Source organism: Onychomys torridus, chromosome 17 (assembly GCF_903995425.1).
Source record: "Onychomys torridus chromosome 17, mOncTor1.1, whole genome shotgun sequence".
Classification (NCBI taxonomy): domain Eukaryota; kingdom Metazoa; phylum Chordata; class Mammalia; order Rodentia; family Cricetidae; genus Onychomys; species Onychomys torridus.
Window position 1 is genome coordinate 42,932,198 of NC_050459.1, and position 27,797 is coordinate 42,959,994.

Genomic DNA, 27,797 nt, shown 5'->3' on the forward strand with positions numbered 1-27,797 from the left:
GTATTCACACATTCCACACTGGCAGTTATGTCTCTATACATAAGGCACATGTGGGCATGTAAACACACCAAACAAAAACAAGTTAAAGCACATGAAAGTATTTAAATTAAATGAGAATGGCTTTCTCATTTGGTATTTCATGACTAAGGTAAACATTTTGTTTAAATTTTTATTTTCCATCATTGTCCTCATTTATAATTTAGATTTTTTTCCCAACATCACCTTTTACATGGATCTTCATTTTTATTTCATTCAAATATTGCTTATCCCATGTCATACATAGTGACTTCTCTCTGGCTGTGAAGAAACACCATAACCGAGGAATCTTAGAGAAGAAAGTCTTCATTGAGGGCCTATGGTTTCAGGGGGTGAAGTCATGAGTCTATGACCATCATGGTGGTCAGCGTGTCAGCGGACAGACAGGTCTGACACTGGAGCCTACATCTTGAGACGTCTACTGTGAGGCAGAAAGAGAACACTAGGGTAATAGTAGGCTTATGGAAGTTTAAGCCCACCTCTAGGGACACATTCTCTCCTACAAGACCATATATCTCCTAATCCTTCCCAAACAGTTCCACCAACTAGGAATCAATTATTCAAATATATGAGCCCAGGGGGGTCATTTTCATTTAGACTACGACATCATGATTACTGAATTAATGACACTACTCTTTAATTTTGTACTTTATACAAGTACCTCAGTTAAAATCAAGAGTAAGCAAAAAATGATTTCTGGATTGGTTACAACCTAATTGTTGTTAATATGACAAAGATTTGTGCAAATGCCCCTTTAGTACATCAGCACTCATCTAATTTCCATAAGGACTATATTCACAATAGGTGATATTTTACTGCAAGGATCCTTAGGCAAGAATATGTTCATAACTTCCCAGAATATATGTAATTAATTAGTAGGTAGAAGTGACCAGATCTAACAAACAAAGGTAGAGGCCAACACTCATGATCCAGGCTGTGGTACTTCTGTAATACTCCAAACAAAATGAAACAAACAAAAACCCGTGGTCCAAAAACTCAAAACAAATAGCCAAACTGATGGAAACACATGAATTATGAACCAAAAGCTGTGGAGCCCCCAACTGGATCAGGCCCTCTGGATAAGTGAGACAGTTGAATAGCTTGAACTGTTTGGGAGGCACCCAGGCAGTGGGACCCGGACCTGTCCTTAGTGCATGAGCTGGCTGGTTGGAACCTTGGGCTTACACAGGGACACTTTGCTCAGCCTGGAAGGAGGGGACTGGACCTGCCTGGACTGAATCCACCAGGTTTAAATGAATCCCCAGGGGAGTCTTGGCCCTGGAGGAGATGGGAATGGAGGGGAGGGCCTGGGGGGGAAGGTGGGGGTGGGAGGGGGGAGGACAGGGGAACCCATAGCTGATGTGTATATTTTTAGTATAAATAAAATAAGGGGGGAAAAAGGAAAAAAATGTGTTTATCCCTCTACTTACCTACCTAGACAATTCTTCCCTCCTCTCTTTAAGCTCTAGAGGTCACCTCTCCAATGTTCAGAAAGATGCTTTATAAGCATTTGCTCTAGCCTCTCTCCAAGAGAACTGTACTATTGTGGCAGAGATCTGTTTGGGATTCTGTGTTCATGTTCTCTATGCTGAGTTGAACAAATCTATGATAGATTCATTTGAATACTCCTTTGTTTCATGGCAGACCGTACTTCCCCCTTAGGTGCCTAAATTCTTGGCTATTTGCCTATCTTTTTACAAGGGTCCTCTGACCTTTACACCATCATACTAGTATTTTATCCCTTTTACTTTTCTCTCTTATCTCCCTCAAGTGCTTGTTAAAAATCCTCTTATGAATTCATGGTGAAGTAGATCAACAAACTAACTCTCATGTTTATCAAGTTTTGATTGATGCCTGTAAAGGCAGCCAAGGCCTTTGTCAAGGCTCATAGCATGATTGTCTATACTATGGCCCATTGGAAATTGAGAAAACAAGAGAAGGAAATCATGTTCTGAGCTCCCTCCTATCTACTGTGAATACCCTCACAAAGCAAGTACAAGTCCTCTTCTGCTTTTGGGCTTTGAATGTGAAATGTCTCCCAAATGCTCATATATTACAATGCATGGTCCACAACTAGCAACACAATTTTAGGACATTGATGCTGCTTTAGGGATGGAGCCTGGCTGACAGAAATGAGTCACAAAGAGTCCTTCAGGTATTATAGGCCAGCCTTACCTTTCCCCTTTCAGCTTCCTGACTGCAGATGTGTGAGCAGCTGCCTTATGTTCCTACTGCTATACCTTCCTTGCCGTGGTGGACTCTATCCTTTCTTGAATGGTGTGACAAAATGAACTTGTTTTATTTGAGTATTTTGTCATGGCAACAAGAAAAGCATAAAGGAAAATAAAGGAAAATCCCCAAGGGGATCCAGGAAGCCAGGCTTTCCTATACTCCCTCTCGATTTTTACTAATATATCAGACATTCCCATTCTCCAATCACACCTTCACATGGATGTTAATGAATGTACAGCTTCCATTGAGCCTTAGGTTCTTTGTTTCTGGAAGCTCCCATGCTCCACAAACTTTAGTTCAACAACTTTCTTATACTCCCATCATATTAATCTGTTATTACAGTCTTTTTACAATCTTTTGATGGGTGAGAAAACATGCATTACTTTTTGTCCCCTAAAGTCTTATATACCAGGCACATGTTAGGCTTGGCTGGCCTCTGCACCTGTAAACACATCAAAGAGGGTGAGGCCAGGAGACAAGAGTAGTACTGGCATTCAAAACTTGAAAACAGTTTTCCACAAACCATATTTAAATTTCTTTTAGGATTGACCTCACCACAACTGGAAATAGCCCATACAACTTCCTATTCTATAGCTGAAGGGAAGGGAGGTTGGCTACGAATTTTGAATTTTAGATGCTGCCACAAAATAATGCTTCTCATTTGGTACTGTAGAAGGGTGTTAAAGATGTAGAAATGGATTAATCTCTAAAAAATGTGGGTGTGGGACTTGAGGTTCCTATTGAATTATCCATACCATATCTACAAATTTCTACACATCTAAGCATCCTGTGTTACATGCAGTATCATGCTTCAATGAAAAGTGTTAAAATCCGACTCCAGGAATATTTCTATTTTTTGAGGTAATATTTTTATCAGTTATCAGAGGATGTGATACCTATAGCACTCTGAAACTGAAGGGATGGATGCTAATAAGATAATTTGTCATGCTAGTTAATGAATGGGCACAAGGAAAAAGCCAGTGCAATGCAATGCTTCTGCTTGAGTTTCCTGTAGTGAGGAATCATGAAATCTTTCTAATTTCTTAAAAAAAAAAACCAAAAACAAACAAACAAACAAACAAACAAAAACAGAAAAGCTAAGCAAAGTAGGCCATACCAGAAGAAATCAGTGATGTCAAAGGTATGGTAGTAGCACAAATAAAATTAGTTTTGCTTTATCAAAGAGGGAGAGTTTTAACTTACTATATTGCCATAGGGTCAGCATGCACTATGGGTATGCTGGAGTAGAGCAGTACTTCCTAAGCTAATATTTTCAGATACTGTAAAACAAAAAGATAATGATTCCAGCAAATTGTATCACTATAACTTGTTAATTATGACCTCTTTTCAAATATTAATGATTTAAAAACTTTAAAACAAAGAATTTTGACAGGTAAAAGAATTTGTTCTTAACCTCCAAATGCAAATACTGATGACAAAACTCTTTAGTGTATTCTCATGACTATAGTCCTGCTCACAGGCGTGTGAGCATACATGCACACACATACACACATACACACACACACACACACATACACACATACATACACACACACACACATAAACACACACACGGCTAGTGAAGGCACACACAGATCAAAATGCTGGAGATCTGGGGGATATTTAGGACAAATATGTTACAGTCTAAAAGAACAGCCTTTTAATGTCCATTTCAGTGCTTAACCTGTTCCATAGTGATCAAAAATAATATTTTATAAATGAATAAAACAACTTATCACATATCAAGTACATGGTATAACATACATACATATAAACACACACATATATTGTACTAGCAAAATGATAAGGCACTCATTGGAAGAATAAAGCTGAAATGTGCTTCCTGATGAAATAAACTTTTCTCTTAAAATCTACTTAAAAGCCGGGTGGTGGTGGTGCATGCCTGTAATCCCAGCACTCGGGAGGCAGAGGCAGGTGGATCTCTGTGAGTTCGAGGTCAGCCTGGTCTACAGAGTTCCAGGAAAAGGCACAAAGCTGCACAGAGAAACCCTGTCTCGAAAAACCAAAAAAGAAAAAAGAAAAAAAATCTACTTAAAAGCAAGTAACGTATTTTATACATTCTGTCTCTGTGTAAACTAATTCACTGACTCTTTGGAAACTCCATGTGAACTTAGTTATCTTTAGAGGGAATAAGAGGTTATTGTCTGCCACTGCACGGCAGTGGTGACTGTAGATAACAATAATATACAGGATTATGTCAAAAGCTATAAGAAAGGACTTAGAATGTTTACAACTATACATCCAGTCACTGTGATGCACACCTGTATTCCCAGCACTTGGAGACAAGGCAAGAGGATGCGTAATTCAAGGCCACTCTTGGCTCCATGACAATTATAAGGCCAGCCTGGGCTATATGAGATCTTTTCTTCAATGAAAAGATAAACACATGGGTAAGTATGTGGCAAATGTGTCACCTCTTGAAATAGTACATTGTGCTCCATAAGCATGCTTATGATTTTTATGTGAAGCCTAAAAATAAACTTAAATTAAAATAAAATAAAAAGGAAAACCAACTTGGTGTAAATTGTTTAAAACACCTAACAGATTTCCTTTAAAATGATGCTTTAGAGCTTTCCTAATTGAAGCTATCTGTCACTTTCCTCAGCCGGGAAATCTTGTACTATGAGTTGGCAAAGGGCAGACAGTCACATATTGAGATAAAAATTTTCATCACCTGTGTGACATCTGTGATAATCATATTTAACAGATTGATCAGTGTGCTGTGTACTTAATAAGACTTAATAAAAATAATATGTAGGATGTAAGATTTTTTTACTGTATATATTTACAAAATGATTGTGAGGTTAAATTAAGTCATATTTTAAGCATATAAGAGTACAGGTTTTAGGCATAACGTTTAATGAAGCAAACTTTTATTAACTAGCTTGTTATGGGATGAAAATAATACAGTTGAAAGGAAAAATGAAGCATAATGTTATTTAAAGCCAATAGGAAAGGAAGCAGACAAATTAGCTTTTTACCTAATTATTCACAGCAATTTTTTGGAATTGCTATTTAGTTATATTTGTACAAAACTACAGTCATTTAGAAATGGCTTCCATTATTTTTCTGTCAGCTTGCTCTTCTGGCCATGAACCATGGCTTCCTACCCTGAACTATAATGTATGGAAAACTGTGCATGGGTCCAATTTCTAAAATCAAAAATATGCAAGTGTATTTCAAATCAAAATTTTAAATTGACTGGTTATAAATAAGCTTCATTTCTGTCCAAATAGAAATATTATAAGATAGTTAAGCCAAAGTTAAAACATTGTTTCCTAGATGCCATAATAATTTATAAAAGTAGAAATATCTCAAGTCAAATTATATATAAATATATGGAGGAAGAAGGAAAATGATGATGTTGGTTATGAGGCTTAATGTAGTTTGTTGCTGTTCAAATATAAATTAGATTATACTGTACTTCGATGCCAGCCAGACTATCATTGCACCCCAGTCTAAAGTGTTGATAAAACCGACGGGAAATGTGTGTGTTAAATCCTTTGTGCCTAACATAGACTAACTATTATCAATTCTCTAAACACAATTGCTCAATGGCTCTGCATGTCTTGAAAACCATCTTGACATCACTGCCAATGCCTTGGATCTACAAATTAAGTGTCACAAGGAAGAGAAAGCCATTTTTACACGGGAGTGTCAAATAGGTTGTTTCATCGGAATCAAGAGGTTGGTAAACCTAAGTGACATTTCCAGGAGCTATGTTTGTAAGAAAAGCTGAGGATTCCCCAGGCAAGCATGTTAAAATCCACGAAGGCAAAGGGAAATGCTGGCAAAAGAAGAAAACCCCATAAGAAGCTGAAATTTAGATTGGAGTGATAAAGAGGATAGGCTTCCATATTAGAGAACTGGCAGGAGCCTGGAGTGAGAAACAGCCCCAAGTCTTCATTTGTGTGCTCTAGAGCCCGGGCACATAGAGAACACCAAGGCTTGTGCCATCCCCGCAAAGACTGGTGGCCAAGCCTACTAGGAACCAGAAGCTGCAGATAGTACAGTACAGAGGGAGACCCAAAAGTTGCTATCAGAAGCATATGAGTTTCCTGCAAGTCCATCCAGGCATGATGTATACAGAGATGGAAAGTGCCCCATGGTTGTCCTTTATTATATGAAAGGAAATGCAGAGAATCCAGGCACATTTGTAACAGACCAGATAAGACAAAGATGGTGAAGGCAAGGAAAATAAAAGACAAAGGCTAAGTGACTGCTTTGTTATTCAGGTGCATTTCTAATCTTGTAAACTTCTATGAGGGTATAACTGCAAATCGAGCCAAATGATGGACCAAAGGTCTCACTTTGTTTGTTTTTTGTTTTTTCCAGGCAGCGTTTCTCTGTGTAGCTTTGGAACCTTTCCTGGAACTCACTCTTTAGCCCAAGCTGGCCTTGAATTCATAGAGATCTGCCTGCCTCTGCTGGGATTAAGGGGGTGCCACTACTTCCTGGCTTGTCTCACATTTTTTAATCAGGAAAAAAATCTCTAAAATATGTAATGTAGAATTAATACTATTTCCTGAAACTAATGATAAAAGTACTGAAAACAAAATATTGTTGCTTGAAAAGACAGACATCACTAACGTACGTTTCTAAAATCACTTGCATCCAAACATTTTTAAAACATAAATAAATGCAAATGTGTCCCCAGACTCTCTTTATTTCTCTGTTCCTTTGGGTCATTCACTCACCCTTCCCTGGTGAGGCCACATCTGTCCTCATTTCTCTGTCTTACACTCATCTGCATATAATACTTTTTAAAGAAAATATCTTGAACTTGTTATTTTGCTATCCTCTTAAATTGTTTCTCATCTGTTACTAACTTTTCATTTGCTACAATAAGACAGTTAATTAGTTGAATAGACAGCTGTCATATGTTCATCATCTAAGAAGCCTTGACCTTAAATGAAGTGACAATATAAGCCTGGAGCAGTAAAATTTCATCCCATTCTCACATAAAATAGAACATCCTAGGAACTTTTATGTAAGATTGATTGCAGGAAGATTGCAGAACGTTATACAGGGTAAAGTTGATAAATGAAATTAATTACAGAAAAAAGACCATCTATGGCTTTCTCTAAAATTAAAATAGCACTGATGAAAATTTTTTAGAAAGTTACTAGAGATGAATTACTCTATGAATTACAGATAGATCAAAATAATATAATCTAATGCAACCACTGTGTTAATATTAAGTATTTTTGTAAATTTTTCTGATATATACCTGAGACTATTTTACTTCAACTATTAAATGTTTAAAGGGCAGTATTTACATTTTAGGCAACTATTTTCCTAAATATCAGTATCAAAATATGTAATAGCATGTTCGCTATCAATTATGAAGTCAGAAAGGCATATAAAATGTGTAAACTACATAATTGTAGAGGTTTTGTTTGTCTAATATAGAACAAACTGAGTGATTTAAAACAGTCTAAATAGTTATTACCATCTAGCTGTGAAATGTTCTTCCTTCTAGCTCCCTAAGAATTTCTTGTATTATAATAATGGATTCTAAAGGACTAAATTGCATACACACAGTCAGTCACTGAAAAGTGTAGGAGGCCCTCACAGCATGAGGTGATCACACTGTCCCACAGGGTTTCTTGTTGACATTAAGTTCCATGCAACTCAGTAGTCTTATCTGTGAACGTGAACTTGGCCTGCCCACATGTTTAAGGGGATGTCAAGGATTTCAAATAATTGCTTGGAACAAACTCTTGTATGTAGGCTGCAGCTGATTCACCATCTGAGGGTAAATGTAGAATTTACTGAGGAGTTTCGGATGAGACATTTTAGAAGGGAACGTGTAATTAATTACCCAAGCAAAGACAAAAAGCACATTGTTGCAGCCCAAGTCCACCTGTGGCCCCTCCTCCCCTATGCCTTGTGTAGTGACAAGCTGCAATGTATACCGGAGGTCACTTCCTCCTGTGACAATCCCTCCCCATGTGGTCAAGTAGGTTTCATGCTATAGTGATGGAGGGCCTGAATTTCCCAGACTGTCTGGATGCTTTATTTCCATATTCGGATCCCATAGAACTTAATTTGCCTACAAAAACAAACTTTTAAAAGTAGAAGTTCTTTGGGCTCTGGAATTTGTGTTGTGAAAATAAACAGTTCCTATATACATATTCCTATATTTTCCTGCATACTACTAATAAATACTTTTATGTATTTTAATAATTGTAAAATTGTTACTTTCTTTGGGTTTAGCATTAAGAAAACTAATGCAAAAATCATGTCTAAGTGGAAGTAATCAACTAGGTACAACATACTTGAATGACCACTGTCTCAGGGAAATTCTTCTAATATCTGTATATATTAAAATAAAATGTGATAAATTGTAATGATGACAGTTTTTCTTGTTTACTTTTCATCTGATAAAATTGTAATAAATATATTTTTAAATAAGCTTCCATGAGCATATTTTTTCTTCAGGAACATAAAAAAAATAACTCAAAATGGATCATGGTCTTTAATTTTTGAGTTAAACATATAAAGCTTTTTCTTTCTTTTCTTTTCTGAGATAGGACTTCCCTGTGTAGCCCTGGCTGTCCTTAACTTGCTCTACAAAATAGGCTGGTCTTGAACTCAGAAATTCTTCTGCCTCTCCCTCCTAAATACTAGAATTAAAGGCATGAGCTGCCACTGCCCAGTTGTATAAAACTCTTAAAATTGGAAAAAAAATTTACTTTGGAGTGGAAAAAATCCCTTATTTTATTTTATTTTTCTGGTGCTGGAAATTAAGCCTGGATCCATGTGCACACTATGCAGTTACTCTATCATGGATCACAGCCCCACTTGATTTTGTGTTAGGAAACATTTTTCTTAGACATGACACCAGAAACTTGAGCAAAAACTATAAATTAACTACCATTAAAAATATAAAATATGCATCCAAGCATATCATTAAGAAAATGAAAAGATAGCCAACATAATGAATACCAGAATTTATAAACCATGTAGCCAATGGCTAGAATATGTAAAGAACCTCCATAAGCCAACAATAAAATACAAATAACACAATTAAAATCTTGATCAACTTTTTGAGTGGATCTTTCTCAAAAGGAGATAGATAGATAGCCAATAAGGATATACAAACATGTTAAATACAAAGAGACATTAGATATTGTTTAAAGATGTTAAATAATGATTTGCCCTGTGTCTTAGTAGAATATTTTAGACATAAATATAAGAGAAATAAGAACACATCAATGTAAAATCTTGTACAGAAATTAATCAGAATGTATTTTTACTATCATTGCTCACATCTAAATGTAGAAACAACTACAAATGTTCATCAACATATATATTTGTTTATATATATGTTCATACATATATATGTGTATATATATGTACATATACATGTGTTAATACAGTGGACTATTTCTTGTCAATATATAGCAGAGGAGTGCTGTAACTTCCAACAACATGGAGGAATTGATTTTTTTTTCAAGTCAGAGATGCCAGTTACAAATGTGTTATTTCTATGACAGAAATGTCATGGTTCTATTGTATAATCTGTATGAAATAGCAAATCCATAGACACATAAAGTGGGCTGGAGGAGTAAAAACCTGAAGAGTCAAGACTGAAGAGTACAGAGATTTTGTGGGGGGAGATAATGCAAATGTTTTAAAATTAGAAAATTATGATAATTACAGCCCTCCTTGAGCACACTAAAGGCTATTGGTAGGCACACTTTAACTATTTATTTTTTTATGGTATCCTGACTGTGGTGGTGCACACTTTTAATCCCAGCACTTGAGAGGCAGAGAAGCAGAGGCAGAGGCAGAGGCAGAGGCAGAGGCAGAAGCAGAGGCAGAGGCAGAGGCAGAGGCAGAGGCAGGTGGATCTCTGTGAGTTCAAGGCCGGCCTGGTCTACAAAGTGACTTACAGGACAGCTAGAAAATACCCTGTCTCCGTTTAAAAAAGCAAAAACAAAAATTAGACAAAAATTATGGTATATGAATTATATCTCAATATATCTGTTAGATTAAAAATGGTTCTGACAATTATAGCTATCAAGAATTTTCTTTTTTTGTTTTTACGGTTTACTCAGCAAATAGTTATTGGCCTAAGGAGAGGTCTAAAGAACAGCAGCATACCTTTATTTTTTAACTCAAAGAGAGATAAAGCCGCTAATTAGGAGAGGACAGCTGGATGGGTTGTTGGTAAGACTAACATAGACAAGGAATGATGCGACAGAAAAGGAAATACTTGTAGAAGAGCACACACATAGGTTGTGATAAAATAAATGGAAACATACTGAATCAAACACAAATTCTCTGTGATTAACCCAAAACCCTTGAGGAAGGTGCATTTGACCCATGTTGATGGGCCATAGGATTTTTAAACATAGGGTTAATGGAAGAAGAGATTTTAGGTAGAAAAACCTGTAAAGTAAGATTCAGAAGCAGAGAACTATGAGTTCTTAAAATGGGTGCATTCCCTCAGTTTTGTTGGATGCTATGGCTCTTACAGAGAAGAGTTTATGACAGCAAAGAAGTCAGGTCATGTGAATGCAATCTGGGAAATTAGCAAGAGATATATGGGCCTAATATGTAGACAAGGCAGAATAACTCCAGCTGTTCACTGTGGAGCAGTGCTTGAGAGAGTCAGTAAAATATAGGTGAAGTGCTAGGACACAAGCCATGGAGATGAATAAATATCAATTCCTACCCTCATGGGTAGCATTATATGGTGAGGGAGAAAAGTAAATCAACACATGGTATGTAATGTAAAATAAATGTCATAATTGATGGAATCGGTGTGAATAGAGATACACTCAAGGGGAACTTGTCTCAGCAGAAAAAAGGCAGGGAACAATAGTAGTTTCTAAGTAAGGCTGGTCTATGAATTATGTCTCAAAAGAAAAGAGAAAAGAAACAAAGAAACAAAAATATCAACTCCCAGGAATAATTTTCTAACATGGAACAGAAATGTTATCCTGACTTAAAAACAAACAAACAAACAAACAAACAAAAAAACAGCATACTGGGAGTAATAGTTGAAAAGAATTATCAAACTTTGGGTGGGCAAGAAGTGCTGGATTCTCTCAGGAATCCCTGAGAGATAGGAAATAAGAAAGAGAGTCCTAAGATTGACCAGGTTTCCTACTTCCAAGCATTGTCCATCATAATACACAGAGAGAAACAGAAAGACCAGCTACCTCCCTGAGAAAGTAGGTCAGAATGTCTCAGGTAACACAAACTACAAAGAGTTAGAGAGGACTCAGTGTCTGCACAGGAACCTGGCCTTTGGTCTTTAAATTTGTATGTTCAAGGGAAGGAATTACCCAAGTCCGGTGAAAGAGTAACTGCAAATCCCCAGTATTAACACCGACAAGTCCTAGAAATATCTCAAGTCTACAAAGAGTGCACATTCCCACCAGCTAGATTAGAAAGGTGTTATAATAGAAGAACTTTATGGATTTCTTAAGTGAATTTGAATGACAAAATGTTATCTTCAGGGGCCTGGGGTAATTTAAAGGTGAATATAACAACCCATAAGAATACATTAAAAAGTGCAAGGGAAGAATTATACACTAATAACAAATAAATGAATTCTACAATTAAGACAATATGTGACATTAACAAAAATAAAAAGCCAATGGAGTCACAGATTATTCAATGAAGATAGTATACACATTTTCCATGTCCTGAGAAACAATTGGATACCCAAATGGAAATGAGATATGAATGTTCTTAGCCAGGTGGTGGTGGCACACACCTTTAATCCCAGCACTCAGAAGGTGGAGGCAGGTGGATCTCTGTGAGTTCTAGGTCAGCCTAGTCTACAGAGTGAGTTCCAGGGCTGCCAGGGCACAGAGACAAAACCTGTATTAAAAAACAAAACAAAAATTAAAAAAATTACCCAAGATTATAAAGTTTAAAAAAAAATCATTGAACTATTTAATCAAACTTTAAAACTTACTCATTTAAGATTGAGGCCAGAGCTCAGTTGTAGAGTGCTTGACTAGTACATGTATGGCCACAGGTTCAATTTTTCCCATATAGAAAAGTGAAAAATTAAATTACATTTTCATCCCATCAACATAAAGTTTAAGGGAAACCTAGGATACATGAAACCCTGTCTAAAATAAAAAATCAGAACAAAACATGTGCACTTTAAAGGACACCGTTAAGAAATTGAAAAGAAAAGTTATTCAGTGGGGAAAATTTTTGCAGGATTTCTGTGTGATAAAAGAATGGAAGAGAAATCCAGTAATAAACTACAAAAGTATATTTTACAAACTAGAAAATATTTTAATGGAATTCTGGAAACAATACCATATTCCAATAGCCAAAACATATAAGTGATTGTCTAGTATGGCTATCTAATTCTGCAAGCCCTGTGGTAGCTAAAATTAGAAAGACTGGCAATCTCAAGACATTGAGAAAAGGGATCACAAGTGAGTTCCATATAGGAGCATACAAATAAAAAAGGTACAGGAATTTGATAAAGCAATTTGATAATTTCATAAAAAGCAAACATATTCTTAGTATGTGAATCATAAAATGGAGAAACCCTACTTTGTAGATATTTGCCAAAGATGAATGAAATATATATCCACATAAATACCTGTGCTCTAACACACACAGCATCTGTACTAAAAAAAAATTAAACACCAAATCACAACCAAAAAGTCTGCCCTTTGTTAACTACATCAATATACAGCATATTGTCACTTAATGAAATATTGTTCAAAGTCGTACAGGCGTGCATGCACAATACAGCATAAAAAACTCCTACCAAAGCTACAGTTGTGTCTGATCAACCTATACTGGAAGTGTAAGGATGGAGATGTAGTGAAAGGATGTGTGCTGCAAGTGGTTGTAAGATGTCAAAATAAGGTTAGGCCGGAGAAAAAGAATCATGGCAGTGTGTAGCTGTTGGAGTCAATGCTAACACATGCAGACACCATGTATTTTTTCTTATGACTCTAAAGATTTTTTTATGTGTGTATTTATTTATTTTAGTCTATTTGTCTGTGTGCTTGGGTGCCTGGTCCCAACTGTGCATGCAGAGGCCTCTCGTATTACTCTGCTTTTCCTTTTGAGTCAGGGTCTCTCCTTCAACCTGGTTGTTTGCATTTCCTCTTCTAGGCTGCAAGCCTGAAAGCCCCAATGATCCTCCAGTCTCCCTACCCCACAGCATTTGTGGGAACACCTGGCTGGTTATATGGATACTGTCACCCATACTCTGGACGTCATGAATGCAAAGAGCAACAGTACTTCTAACCACAGAGTCATCTCTAAGCCCTGTGTGTGTGATGCTTGTTTGTTTTGTTTTCACAAATAAGATTTCTTTTTTTTTTCTTCAGTTAACTTTTTATGCATTGACTTACATAGCATGTGTGTTGGGTTGAGTGGAGGGGCAAGCCTATCATAGTGTACATATGGAGCTCTGAGGAGAACTTGCTGGAATCAGTTCTTCCCATTCACTTTGTGGATACTAGAGACAGAACTCAAGTTGTTAGGCTTGAGCCATCTCACCCACCTACAGATTAAATCTCTCTCTGGCAACACAGGTGGATGTTTTGTTTCTCAAGCAGGTATAGTAACAAATTGTGTCTTTCATGATAACCTTAGAATAATGTACTATTTGGGTAATTGGGCAAAATGTACAAATTCTGACCTAAAGGGCTAGATGTCAGAAAACAAAATTGACTATTGAAATGAAAAATCTCATTTACAAATCATATTATCTTGGTACCTCTGATTGAGTAGTAATATTTTATCTTGTAAAACAATTTAAGATGTGTTATTTCGGATTCTTTGTGGAATAGTGAATAGAATATGTTACTTTGACTTCAAGCTAACATTTTACAGGAAGATAAAGATTTTCAAGTTTAGAAAGCTATTATTCTTTTTATACACCAATGGTTTGCTGTTCAGAAGGATTTAATTTATGTTACTTTACAAAATGAATTTCACCATTTTTTCATGTTTTCTTTAATACATAGGTATGTAGAGCTCAGGATATTTACAAACTAGTTATATATATATTTTTGCAAATGGTATACAGTCATAATAGGACCACAAAATGAAATTATTTTTAAGCTTCCATTTCACACAAGTTAATACTGAAATTCACACTTAGAGTCTTGCATTTCTCATGTGAATCAGTAGTGGCATGTATACCTTTGCAGTAACCAGTAGCTCTCTAATTGAATTGAACATCTGCTCAACACTAGGGAAATCATACCTAGTATCTGAAATCTAGCCCACTGCGCAGGACTAGTGAAGACATGGATATTGGAGGAGAACCTATGAATGCTACTTTACTAAATCAACATAATCCCTGACTACATTCTAAATATTTATTCTTATACCTACAGATAATTACAGTCCTTGCTCTCACTGTGGCAAACTTCTCTTTCCAATGGATGCAATGGACAGAGACCATTATAGAAAACCACAACCAATCAACATGCAGAGTTGTGTAGCTCAGTACCAATAGATATTTCTGCAATGCAACCCTTGCATGTAAGACTCAAAAAAATTTTTTTTCAGAAAAGGGGACAGAAAAATTGTAAGAGCCAGAGGTTTGTTGTGATACTGTATCTCCTAGGAATGCCAAAAGCTACACCCATAAAGTCTCTGCACCAGGACTGCCTAAACATGAGCTGAATAAGAACAACACAGTAGACATGCTAAAGTGGGTGGGAAAAATCTTTGAGTCTTCAATCCTAGACAAAGAACTATAGTCAACTAAAGAATACTGACAATAGGAGAGATAGTCTTCTCCAGGATGAGCACACCACTTGGTTATCCAGTACATGTACAAGAAACATTTTACCAACTGATCAGGCAGTATTTACATATTTAGGAGTGTATGTGTGTGTGTGTGTAGTTATATGTAACAAAATTTAATGAAAAAAAGTCATGATTTTGAAAAAGCACAAGAAGAGGGCATATGGAAGGGTTTAGAGGGAAGAAAGGGAAGAGGAACATTATGTGATTATAATCTCAAAAAACCAGGAGAAATAATTTTAAAAGAGGGTATTAGGTTGTCTCATTATGTTATCTATAGAGGGTATTAAAATAAGAGGGTGGCATATTAAATCCAAGGAATCTTCCTTCTTCCAAAACCTTACATTGGATTGTCTTCTTTGTAATTGAGCATTTTTGAGCAACTGATTTCTTTAATTTCAACATAACTCTCTTGTGTCACATAGAGAGTTTCTGCCATGTTTTCCAGTAGAAAGAACTCGATGAAAATAGCATAAGGAGCTGCAGTAAGTCTGTTTTGATGAATGATGTCCTTAAAGATATACCCTGTATGTGGTTCGAAAGGTATTGATTAGTAACAACTGTTTCTGTAACGCACATTCTCTTGAACTTCCTCTGAAGTGAAAGGGTTTAATCAAGAGCCCTGAACAGGAATTGACTTACCAAGAAGGAGATGGTATAATGGAGTTGGCCAACACTTTCAAAATAAATGATAATTTAAAACTCGCTAGAAACACTGAAGCCTGTGTTTGCACTGCCTTCTCTGATTTGTATCTTTCATAATAATATGCTTAACAAAGGGATTATTATGGGACTGGCTTGAAGTTCTTATGAAGCCCTTTGGCATTTACCTTTCTGTGTGCTATGGAATATTAAGAAATTAAATATGAGCAGAAAGCATTTTGAAATACCACTTGCACTATTTTAGAATCTGAGCATCTCTTCTTTTGTAAAATATGTACTCCAAATAAACTCTCTATATGAAGTTAAAATCATTCTCTCTGGCCTTGGTTTGTCCCATCTTCACTCAGGCTATTAAGAAACTCCAATATCTTTAGGATTCCTGTATGGATGTCATTTATTAGATATGAATTAGTTACTCTACTAAATAAATATACAAGCAAAAAAATGAAGTGTCCCCCACAAAGAAATGAGCTATGTATAGTCACATACTTCTCAAATGCCTGCCACTCTATGGATAATTCTTAGGGTAATTCCTAACTGATTCCAAAAATATACTGTTATGATGTCTCAAGCCTAAACATATCCATGTTATTCTTCCAAAATATTTTAAATAGAAACAATAAACAGTGTGCTTTAGGCCTTACCCTCTCTGAGGAGTGGATGGGGGTAGGGTGGGGTGGAGGTGGGGATTGAGCAGGAGGAGGGAAGTGAGGGGGAATTGTGGTTGGTATAATAAAACGGAAAAAAAAGGACTTTTAGATTAAAAAAAGTGCAATGAGAAAAAAAATTGGAATAAAAAAAACCCAATTTTAATGCTATTCTGAAACCTTATAACTTAAAAACTCTATCAATAACCTTCAATCACCAATAAAATTGATTATTTAATCCCAATACTAGCAAGACTTGCCTGACCTTCTTCTCAGTTCATAATGAACCCAAGTTTACTATGATGGAAGCTTTGCTGTATGGCCTTAGACTCCTGTATACTGGTTTGTCTGTCTACAATCCTCCAACGAAAATGACAAATTTTGACAAAATTTGCTTCAGCAGCCTGAATTTCCCCAGACCTCATGAATCATTTGTTCATTCTTTGCTTTTAAACTCTTAACTACTTCATCTCCATTATGTCAACATTGGAATACATTGGTTAAGAACTTGCAATGAATAGGTTAATGGTTCAGGCCTCTCCAGACAATCCAAAAATGGATTGAGATTTCATATGTCAGTAATCAGAGTGTGTGCTTTGCCATTCCACAGAATCCAGTCTTAGTTCTGTTATTTAATGGCTAGCTGTAGATCTGAAAGTTCAAACTAAGCTCCATTCAGTATTTTTTTCATAAAAAAATCTCAGAACAATAGTGAATGAATCACTATCAGATGGGATATGCTGTATGCAGTATCCAGATGCCTTTTCTATATCAGGATATCTTCCGTGAAAATACACTGGCTTTCACTTTCCTAATATTATGACCCTGTTGTTATTGCTGGAAATGCCCACATTCTAAAATCTCTTTTATTATTTACTTTTCTTTTTACAACAAGGTGTCTCTCTCTATGCATACTTGTATGATTATGTATGTTTATGAATATATATATATATATATGTATGCATATTGTGTGTGTCTATAAGTTAAACCCATTACTTTCAGACTTTTGAAATTTTTGTGAAGTTTTAAAAACTTCAATGAATATATTTTACAAGAATAAACTAATTACTCCATCTTTCATCTCCTAATGCTTACTTACATTAGATTAGCACTGATGATATCTATATGAAGTAACTAGATGTTACTTAATTTAAGTATAACTTTAAAGGGCTGAATTTTTGCTCATAAGGATCCCATTAGGAATAGCAACTTAAAAGGCGATGTGTTTAAGTAATAATCCAATTATTGAACTTGGAAATGCTAGGTCTTTTCATTGTTTCCTCGGGTTTAATGTTTTGTAGACCTTTGTCTAATGTTATCCAAAGGTCTTCGTGTTGTATTTAAAACGTTGCCAGACAAAGGCCTCTGCTCAGTAGGCATCATGTGTTGGGCTTGTTAGAACATTCCCATTTCTGACACTGATTATTGTGTTTCCTGGTTTTCTAACATCGTAGTCCAAAGTATCAGAAAAGGGACTGAAATTGAGTGACAAGGAGAATCTTTCTCTTCTTGATCCACCTAGAGTAGCAAGATTCCCTTCTCCAGTTCTGGACTTTCCTCACACTATGTGAGGATGAAAAAAAAGCATTCTATATTTTCAAAAGTAATATATTACAGGTTCTTTTCATAATTTGTAAGTAAGATTTTTTAGTACCTGTGCTGACACAGGTTCTTTCTCAGGCACTGTCCATATCATTAGATAAGGTTGTCTGTGTGACTAGAAGTTAAGCAGATAAATATTTGGGGCCGAATGAACTATAGGCAGGTTTAATTTGGTATTCCAGGCAGATGTTGATAAGGGACCCCTTGATGGTATCAAGAAATTCATGGCACCCTGCAGGCAGGATACAGTGTGGTTTTCTTTAGGGAGCTCATTTGAAAGATTCTGCTTAACCTATCGGCATACTGGATACATATGATGTAAGAAGATTAGTCACAGCAATAGTCCCATTAGCATCTACTTGCTAGATACCTCATATACAATAGCTAATGTCACCCTCCTCCTCCATTCATTAAACTTCGTTAGCTCACATTAGAAACCTTTACTTTTATTCCCATCATACAAGGAAGAAATTTCAGGGATGATTGTGTCCTTAACATTCCTAGGAGGACTAGCTAGGAGTGGTTTAACCACATTTCAAACCGTAGACTTCCTGATCACTCAACCCAAAGGTTCAACTGGACAACTCTACTAAGACTGCCCAAAGAGAATTAGTGAAGAGCTTGACGCCCCAGATGCATAAGACTGCTGGGCATAGTCAGATGAAGGGAAGACTTGCCTGTTCCTTCTCAAGACACTCAACATAGACATGCATGGACTAAGAAAACGCTGCTCTATATGAGAGATCCTGTTTGTGCATGCTTATTGACAGTATTCATACATGTTTGTATACTTTCTATTTGCTTTATTATGGCAAGAGGGGCTTATATTTAAATATCTTTCTAGTTAACCATGCCTCTCTATGCTTCTTTTCGTTACTATCAGCAGCTACAGACATCTTCATGAGCTTAAAGTTTTAGAAACTGACTGTTCCCATGCCAATCTAGTCCTCACTGGATGCCACAATTTCATCTTTGTTGTTACTGGTGGTGTTTTTTTTTCTTTTCTTTATTTCATTGGTTGATTTTTGGAGCCAGGATTTGCTATACAGCTGAGAATGAATTTGATTCTCACAACTTTACCTTCTGAATGCCAGGATTACAGAATTATGTAGTACTGAGGATCAAACACGAGGTTTTGCAAATGCTATTCTGATGCATTACCAGTTGTTTTAAAACATCAATCCATTCGTTTCCTGATAGTTACATTTTTATTGGTCTTTTCCATCATTCCAATTTAGGTACTTACTCTCAGTATAAAAAAAAAAAATCAGATAGTAGTTACCAATTTTACTTTGTAGTATTAAATTGGGACATCTTGATGACTCCTTTAGTGCTTTTCTACCTCATTTGTTTGCTCCATTCTTTTATCTATATCTGTTCCAGATCCCATCAGAACTTTCTCACGAGGTGCTTTCACATTTTATTTCCTATTATGTTATGTTTATGGCCAATCACTTTCCTGTTGTCCTGTGAAGCCACATGTCTTCCCGTTTTGTACACTTAAATGGAAAATTCCCACCCTAGCAAAATAGATTCCAAAATATAGAGACAATCAGGTAGAATTTCCTACATAGAAATTGCAGCTTCTGTCTTTAATTTCCAGATGTTAGAAAGCATTGTCTAAATTTGCTGATCCTGCATCTTCCCCTGTCATTCATGGACTAATGTCCCTTAATATGGATTTCTGGCACATTCTTTTACAAAAGCTCTGTGGCCTTGTTTAATATGAAGGATACCACATAACTCAGTGTGTCTTTTAGTACCTCATTGTGTGGTGGTATTGTGTTCCCCAAAATATTGTGCACCCTAATAAACTTATCTGGGGTCAGAGAACAGAACAGCCACTAGATACAGAGGCTAGAAAATGGTGGCCTTTAATCTTAGCATTCCAGAGGCAGAGAACTACCTGGATCTCTCTGTGTTCAAGGATAAAGCCAAGCATGGTGACTTATGCCTTTAATCCCAGAAAGTGAGCCTTTAATCCTAGGGATTGATGGCAGAAAGCAGAAAGATATATAAGGCATGAAGACCAGAAACTAGAAGCATTTGGCTGGTTAAGCATTTAGCCTTTTGAGCAACAGTTCAGCTGAGACCCATTCAGATGAGGACACAGAAGCTTCCGGTCTGAGGAAACAGGATCAGCTGAGGAACTGGTGAGGTGAGGAAGCTGAGGCTTGTTCTTCTTCTCTGATCTTCTAGCATCCACCCCAATACCTGGCTCTGAGCTTGTTTTTATTAATAAGGATTCATCGTTGGAAATATTGTCCCTGCCCCCTTGCTTTTTTTCATGGTATCTCTTAACTCTGTATTTCTCCTTCTGCTTTGTCTATTCTTTCTCAGCTTCCTCCATGGCAGCTTCTCTACCTAACAACTAAGAATGGAGCCAGTCATAGTATTCTCTGTTTGGGACTTTTTAAAAAAAAAAAAATCTTTCTACTGTCTCTCCTTTCATGATCTCATTCTCCATCTTGGCTTCAGTTACTACTGAGAAGTCAGTGATTTCAAAGTTACTCATTTGGCCCAGAATTTTGAGGTTCGGGCTGCAAATGAGATACTCTTATGGTTATATCTAGAGTGGCTAAGTTGGAGCCATTTCATGATGAACATCACTGCAAATATCACAAGCCAGAATTCAAAGAGTCGTTCTTGGGCCTCTTTGTTCCCATCTTTACTACCTCCAGTCAATTCTTTTTCTGAACCAAGAGTGGAATTCTTTTATTTGTCTCCACCTCATTCTTAGACCCATACAATTTTATCCTCATCTCTGATTTGGTATAAAAATCTCCAGATACATCTTTCTATATGCTCTCTTCCTTTTCATGTCAGCCCATCAACACCAGGTTATATTATTAATGGAAACTTGGCTATATCATTTCTAAGGCTACACGTGGTTTTCACTGGACTTAGATGGGATGCCAGCTTTCTTTCTTGGGGCCATTGGGACCCTTTGTGACTTTCTCTTCCCTTTTGCACTGGTACGATCCTGATTCCTTCTCTCCTCCACCTGTTCTGCATTTTTTTCTGTCACTGCCCTGTGTGCCTTTTACTTCCCCAATCATGCTGGCTAGTTCTCCATCTCAGGAAATTGCCCATGCACTTTTGCTTTCTAAATTCAAGTTCTGCTTTTGCCGAAACTCAAGCTTTACATTATCATTTCCTCTTCACCTATCTGATATTGAGAACTCTTCCTGTTATATGTAAGCTTTGGGGAAAATTGTGCTTTACTTCTTCTAACACTCAAATGAACTTGCAATGATAGCACCGTGTAGGTGTAAGCTTTAGGACTCCTGACACCTACCAACAAGATTCCTGGCACATAAATATTTGTTAAGTAGAAGAGCGATGCTTACATTAAACTTCTTTAACTAAAGACTAAAATTACTTTTCTCGCGCATTTCCTTTGTTGCCATTATTCACATTAATTATAGCTTGTAACTAAAAATTATTAAAGTGATGCATTGAAAGTGAGATTTTCTTTCTTCCCAGCAACACCACATATTATAGCAACATCCATTACAGAACTGTGCATCTAAGCTTCAAAATGAAGGTCCAAGAAGTACATTTTAACGTTTTCTCTACTTTCTAATAAGAGAAGATGTCAAAACATCAAATGAAATTTAAATAATAATAGGTGATATGAGAAGCCTGTGTCCTCCAAACAAGCTCCATTTGAACTGGATATTCAAACTCCCAGATTAGCAACCTGACGTAGCACTGTAACTCGCCTGCCATTTTGCACATAGCAAATTACTAATACCCAGGATAAAATAAAAATCGTTAGGGAAAAGGATAGTTTTGCTTTTTGTTTTAAGGTCTTTCTATCTCTAGGAAGAAAACTGTTGTGTGGCTCTGAGTATTATTTAATCTCTGAAAAATTAAAGTGCCTGCAACACATGTTTCTTAGATAACTAACTACAAAGATGCTGTCATAAATACTAGGACCCCTTGTATTGATTCACAAGGACATTTATATTAAGGAAATACACATCTGATTAGAAATGATCACACACCTGATCACAAACAGGCAGATGTGAGAGGAGTTTATGGCTTGAAAGTGGTAAGCTTTGTCTGTAGCAAGAAGTTTCATATATTGTTAACTTATTTATGTATTCTCTGAGCAAACTGCATCATTTAAGGGCAACATTGCTACTTATTGCTAATTTGATGACTCATTTGACTTAAACATTCCATTCAATACATTGACTGTAAATATATTTTACTTTACTCATGTATCACTTTACTCAGGAGAAAGATTTTCCTGAAACACTGGAAAACTTGGATATCATCTGTGGAAAAAAATTGTGAAGGCTTTATTCACATTATCAAAAAGTCTACAAAAAGTCTAAAGAGAAGGCACAACAGTTAGGAACACATATTTGTCTTTCAGAGTCTTAAGTTTGACTCTAAGAACCCAGGTTGAGCAGCTAATAATTGGATATCTAAAAATTGCCTGTAATTCCAAACCCAGAAGTCCAGAGGATCTATCTTCCTCTTTTGGCTTATGCTAACACCCATACTTATGTATACACCCCCTGCACCCACGACACACATGCACATAATTAAAGGCAATACAACAGATCTTTATGAAAGGACATGTGAAAATCATTAGGGAAAAGGATAGTTTTGCTTTTTGTTTTAAGGTTTTTCTATCTCTAGAAAATATATGGTTTTTCTAACTTTGAATTTTTTTTTAACTGACACTTGCTTTTCCTCTAACAATTTTATTACACATTTCTCTTCCTTTCCTTTTCGAAATGATTAGGCTGCCTGCAGTACTTGTTTCTAAAATCAAATCTATTCTACGTTTATTAGTTTGGCTCAACCCACCAGCAATATTGAAAATGACATATACCATATTTCTTAAGGATGATAGTGAACCTGGACTCCACGCTTCTGCCAAAGCACTCCTGTTCATGATTTTATGATGGTATTTTTAGTTTCTAGTAATTTGGGAAAAGGTGATAGGTGACAAGTCAGAAATAAAGTGTAACAATATGGTATCCAGCTCTATCTATATATAACACCTAGAAAATGTATAGAAAATGCATTTCCATTCCAATAACACCTGTGACATTTAGACATTCTATAGAATTTCTACTTTCAGTCTTTGCCTATATCATATGCAGGAACTAGTTTTCTCTAAATATAGTCAGAGACCTTAAACTAGTCAGACATTCAGGGAGTATATGGTGCAGTGAATCATAAATTTGTGTGCATTTATATCCTTTATCATTCTGATTTATAAATGGGTTAATAATATCAGTGTCATATTTGGAAAAACTTAGAAACTTCAAACCAAGAAACTCAGTGGCAACATGAGCTATATAAAACTTTCATTTTACAATGTAATTATGATCTTTGTGTCCTACAATATTTCACTAATAAAAGTTATATTTTCATGATTTACATATCATATCTTTTGGGATAAATTTCCTTTTATATAGTTGGAGACAATTGGCTCAATAGCACAGCAAATATCCTTGATTTACATTTAACAATCACACTAGCAAATGACAGATTTTCATTCACACAGTTCATCACTTCTAGACTTTTCTCCTGGCAACATTTTATCTTTCCTTTATAGGAAGCAAAACTATTTTGCATTTTCTCCCTCTTCTATATAAAATACTAGTAAATAATTACAGGGTCTCAAAGCCCTTGGCAACTGAACCCTTGACAACAGCTGTATTTAAATAATTTAAAAATATATGTTATACTAATTTTTTACTTATTTATTTTTATTAAGTAATTTTTAAATTCATTTTGTATACCAATGACAGACTCCCCCTTATAGTGATATTTTATTTGTATTGAAATGTGATTTTATTTGTATGTTAATAAAGTTGCCTTGAGGTCAGAGCAAGCCAAAGTAGAAGCTGGGCAGTAGTGGTGCACGTCTTTAATCCCAGCACTTGGGAGGCAGAGCTAGGTAGATCTCTGTGTGTTCAAGGACACAGCCAGCATGGCAGACACATGCCTTTAATCTCAATAGCAACCATAGAAGACCTGGAGGTCTGTACAAACAGGCAGTGACGAGGAGGTCATGTGGCTGGGTTTAGAACCAATGAGAAAACAGAACAGAAAGTCTATAAAAAAGATAGGACACACAGAAGTAGGTCTCTTGCAGAGAGGAAGGACAGCAGAAGCAGTGAAGGGTAAGGTTTTCCGCTCTTGCTCTGACCTCATGGTTTTTAACTCTGCAATTGGTTCTGTGTTTCTTATGTAACAAGACGGTTACATCTACACTCCCTCTTTCCCCCTTCTGTTCTGCCAACCTTCCCCCACAATCCATCCTCCACTCCCTCCTCCAATTTTAAATGTACAGAATAGCCCCTCTCTCTCCATCTCTCCATTTCATTTCTGAAGTTTTAGTTGTAACATTATGCACATGCTCAAAACATGGTAAAGTGAGGTATCAATTCATTTCTGAAAGGAGAGTGATTGCAAGCAAGGTATAGAGCAGGGAAAAAGAGAAGTAGTAATATGTTGACAGCTCCTGTTGAAAAAAATTCCATGATTGAATGAAAAATCCAATAAAGAGTCCAGAAAACTAGGCTATCAAAGCACCTGCCCACACACAGACACTTACCTCTGCAAGGTCTTCCCTGGAGATCCTTGCTCAGTTCCAGTGTAGACTGTCTGCCAGCAAACTCAGTGTGTTGTGCCTCAGTTTGCTGGCCTGTCACAGGTGGAAAATGGTGGCCACTTGGTCGCTTAGCCTAAGGTATTCTTTATAGGTTTCAGATCTTCACCTGGAGAGAGAAGAACGTTACTTGTACAGGGACTGGTACTTCAATATCTTGCTCAAGAATTCTGCACACATAAAAAAGAAAAGGTAATGATAATTCCTATTGCCTGTATTATACTTTTATGAGTTTCAATGTTTTTTTTATGAAATATAACTGTGCATTTGTGACTTTATACATTTTTCACTGTATATGAAGATAACACACCAAAAACATGTGTTTGGTGGTAGTTAAGTAGCAAATCCACTAAGACTCTGTTTCTTGTCATGTTGGCACTGGAATGAATCTTGTTAGTATATCCAAGTTGCAGTGTTGAGTCTAATGAAAAGATGTATTGTTGTGTATCTAACCTGCTCACTTTATAATAGTACATGAAGATTCTGTAAAAAAAAAAAAAATGAAAAGAAATTCGGCATAGCACAAAGGATTTTCCTCTTAAAAATGATTATTACTCTATAAAAGTAAGGAGGAGTCACACTCCAACATACCATAGAAGTCTCTTCTTCTCCTCTTGCATTACATTCATGGTTACCTCATTGGTACATCAGGGTACCTTGGCCCTCTCCCTCCCTCCACCACAAGGAAGGCAAAATGAATTGCCTGATTGCCTAATGAGTTTCCTTAAAATGTGAGTGATTCTAGGACTAGAATTCTTTTCTTCTCTTTTTTCTTGAGAGTTGGCTTCAGAAGCTATACATTCTTTGTAGTTTTTTCCTTATGATATAGGAATATTTAGAGACAAGGTAATAGGTGATAAAGATGGATAAGAGGAAAACACAGTTGTTGGTGTGCATTCAGCTCAGGAGAGAAATGGAGATGGCCAATGTCTGATTTCACAGTCAAGGTCAGGTATCCCCTCTCTCTCCCCCTCCCCCCTCCTGTGTGTGTGTGTGTGTGTGTGTGTGTGTGTGTGTGTGTGTGTGTGTACATTCACATATGCATGTATGCATACTTGCACATGTGCACGTTTGTATAAGTGATCTTGTCTATGAGGTAATGTGGACTGACCAGACATTAACCTGCAGGATGCCTCTTCAATTGTTTCTCTACCTTATTTTTTCATATTTGGTTTCTCATTGAACCTTGAGCTTGTTCTTTTGGGTACACTAGTTGGCCAGCCTGACTCCAGGATCTCTTTCTTCACAGTCTCACTTGCACCGTGTTCACAGATGCACACCACAGACTATGTAGAGTTGCATGTGGTTTCTGGGTACCCAAACTTACATTTCAACAATAAGTGCTTTCCTCATTGAGCTCCTAAAACATTGCTTTTTCATGGTCCCTTAAGACATTAGTGGAAGGTTAACATAGATAGGGATATATATTGTTAGCCTGCTCCTAATAATATATTCTGGGGTAGTATTTTGAAGCATGCACACAGTAAAGGGTCATTACTTTTAGTTGCTTATTATATATACATCACTTTAAATATGTATAACAGCCTTGTTATTAAAACATTCAAATTTTTTTGCCTAGCCATTTGAAATATACAATATATTAGTGGCTATAGTCACCCTAGTTTTATATAGAACTCAAAATTTGTCACTGTTATCTGTAACTTTGTATCTGTTGGCTAATTCTCCCTATCTCCTTCTCACTTCATCCTTTTAAGAGGTGGGTTTCCAGTTCATTATCAAAAATATTTTCCTGAAACTTAGAGATGCACTGCAGCTCCTCAATGTAGACTTCCTTTCCCTTTGAATATTGGAAGTTAATATTCTTTATTAAGTGAGCACAAAAAAAAAAATAACTAGATCTGGTGCAGGTGAGATAGCTCAGTCAGTACAATGCTTTCCACGCTAACATGAGAACCAGAACACCTATAAAAGGCCAGGTATGGTGGCAAACTCTTCTAATCCCAGTGAAGAACAAATAGAGATAGATAATCCCTGGGGCTTAGAGGCCAGCCAGCTTATCCAAACTGTCAAGCCCAGAACCCAGAGAGAGAGAGACCCTATCTCAGAAAAAACAAAAACAAAAACAAAAAACAAGAAAACAAAACAAAAACCATGGTGGATGGTACCTGAAGAGAAGCAACACCCAGGGATGTCCTCTGTCTTTTAGACACACATTCAAGTACACACGTTTACAACATACTTATACACACGTGTAACTGCTCACATGCGAAAAAATGTCCTTACACACACACAACTCAACAACAACAAATACAATAAGTGCATCAAGAAAACAATAAAATTACTAGCTTCAAATTCATACAAAGTTTTAACATGTACTGTGTGTGTGTGTTTGTGTGTGTGTGTGTGTGTGTGTGTGTGTGTGTGTGAGAGAGAGAGAGAGAGAGAGAGAGAGAGAGAGAGAGAGAGAGAGAGAGAGACTTGAACTAGTTTTGGAGAAGGACTTTCACCATGCTGTTTATTTTCCTAATATATGCATGTGTACATAGACAAAAGCACCTCACTGTTTTACTTCCAAAGTGTGAATTTCTGGACAGATTGCTGCTCTCAATCCCAGTGTGGCAATGAAATATTGGGGCCTTCATGTCATTTTCTTTTTCAGAGTTTGGGTACATTGCCAGCCTGTAATGAAGATTATAGCTAAATAAATGACTCAATAGTCAACCTCCTAGTAATGGTTGTATTTAGCTTTTAGGGTAATCGTAACTTCACTGTGGTATTAGTAATCTCATCAACTTTTTGGTTAGGGATGGATAAATAACTAGCTTTTAGTATGTAAATTACCAACAAAAACGTTTTGCAGAAAATGGGTCAGGTTAGAAATGTAAATGAGGCCTAAAATGTCTCATTAGGTTTTGAATTGCCTTTTTTTTTTTCCCCAAGCATTATAAATCTTGTGAGCTTTTGGGGTAATTTTCTTGCTTGAATAAGTTAGTAAGGTCTTTTCCAATAATAAATGAACAAAAATACCTCTAAAACTAATTCTGCTTGAAAAGACAGAACAAATTGAATGTTGAAGTATCATTTATTAGAAAGTTACCCAATATTTCTGTTTCCTCATATTTTCAGATAATAAGGTGCCCAAGGCATGAACAGAGATGCACAGATTTCACCTGCATCACAGTGCTTGGTCAGGAAGAGAAATTTCCATCGATGGCTCGCTTGTGTTTAAA

The 27,797-nt window shown here is 36.4% G+C and overlaps 1 protein-coding gene across 6 annotated transcripts in view; it reads right to left on the minus strand.

The window, feature by feature from the left end:
• Window positions 1-27,797, minus strand: part of Tenm3 (teneurin transmembrane protein 3) — a 2,620,641-nt gene that overhangs the window by 1,279,140 nt on the left and 1,313,704 nt on the right. For all 6 annotated transcript variants that reach the window (XM_036166444.1, XM_036166440.1, XM_036166445.1 and 3 more), the window contains one exon: window positions 24,553-24,715. The gene's annotated coding sequence lies outside the window, so the exon portion shown is untranslated. The remainder of the gene's footprint in view (window positions 1-24,552; window positions 24,716-27,797) is intronic.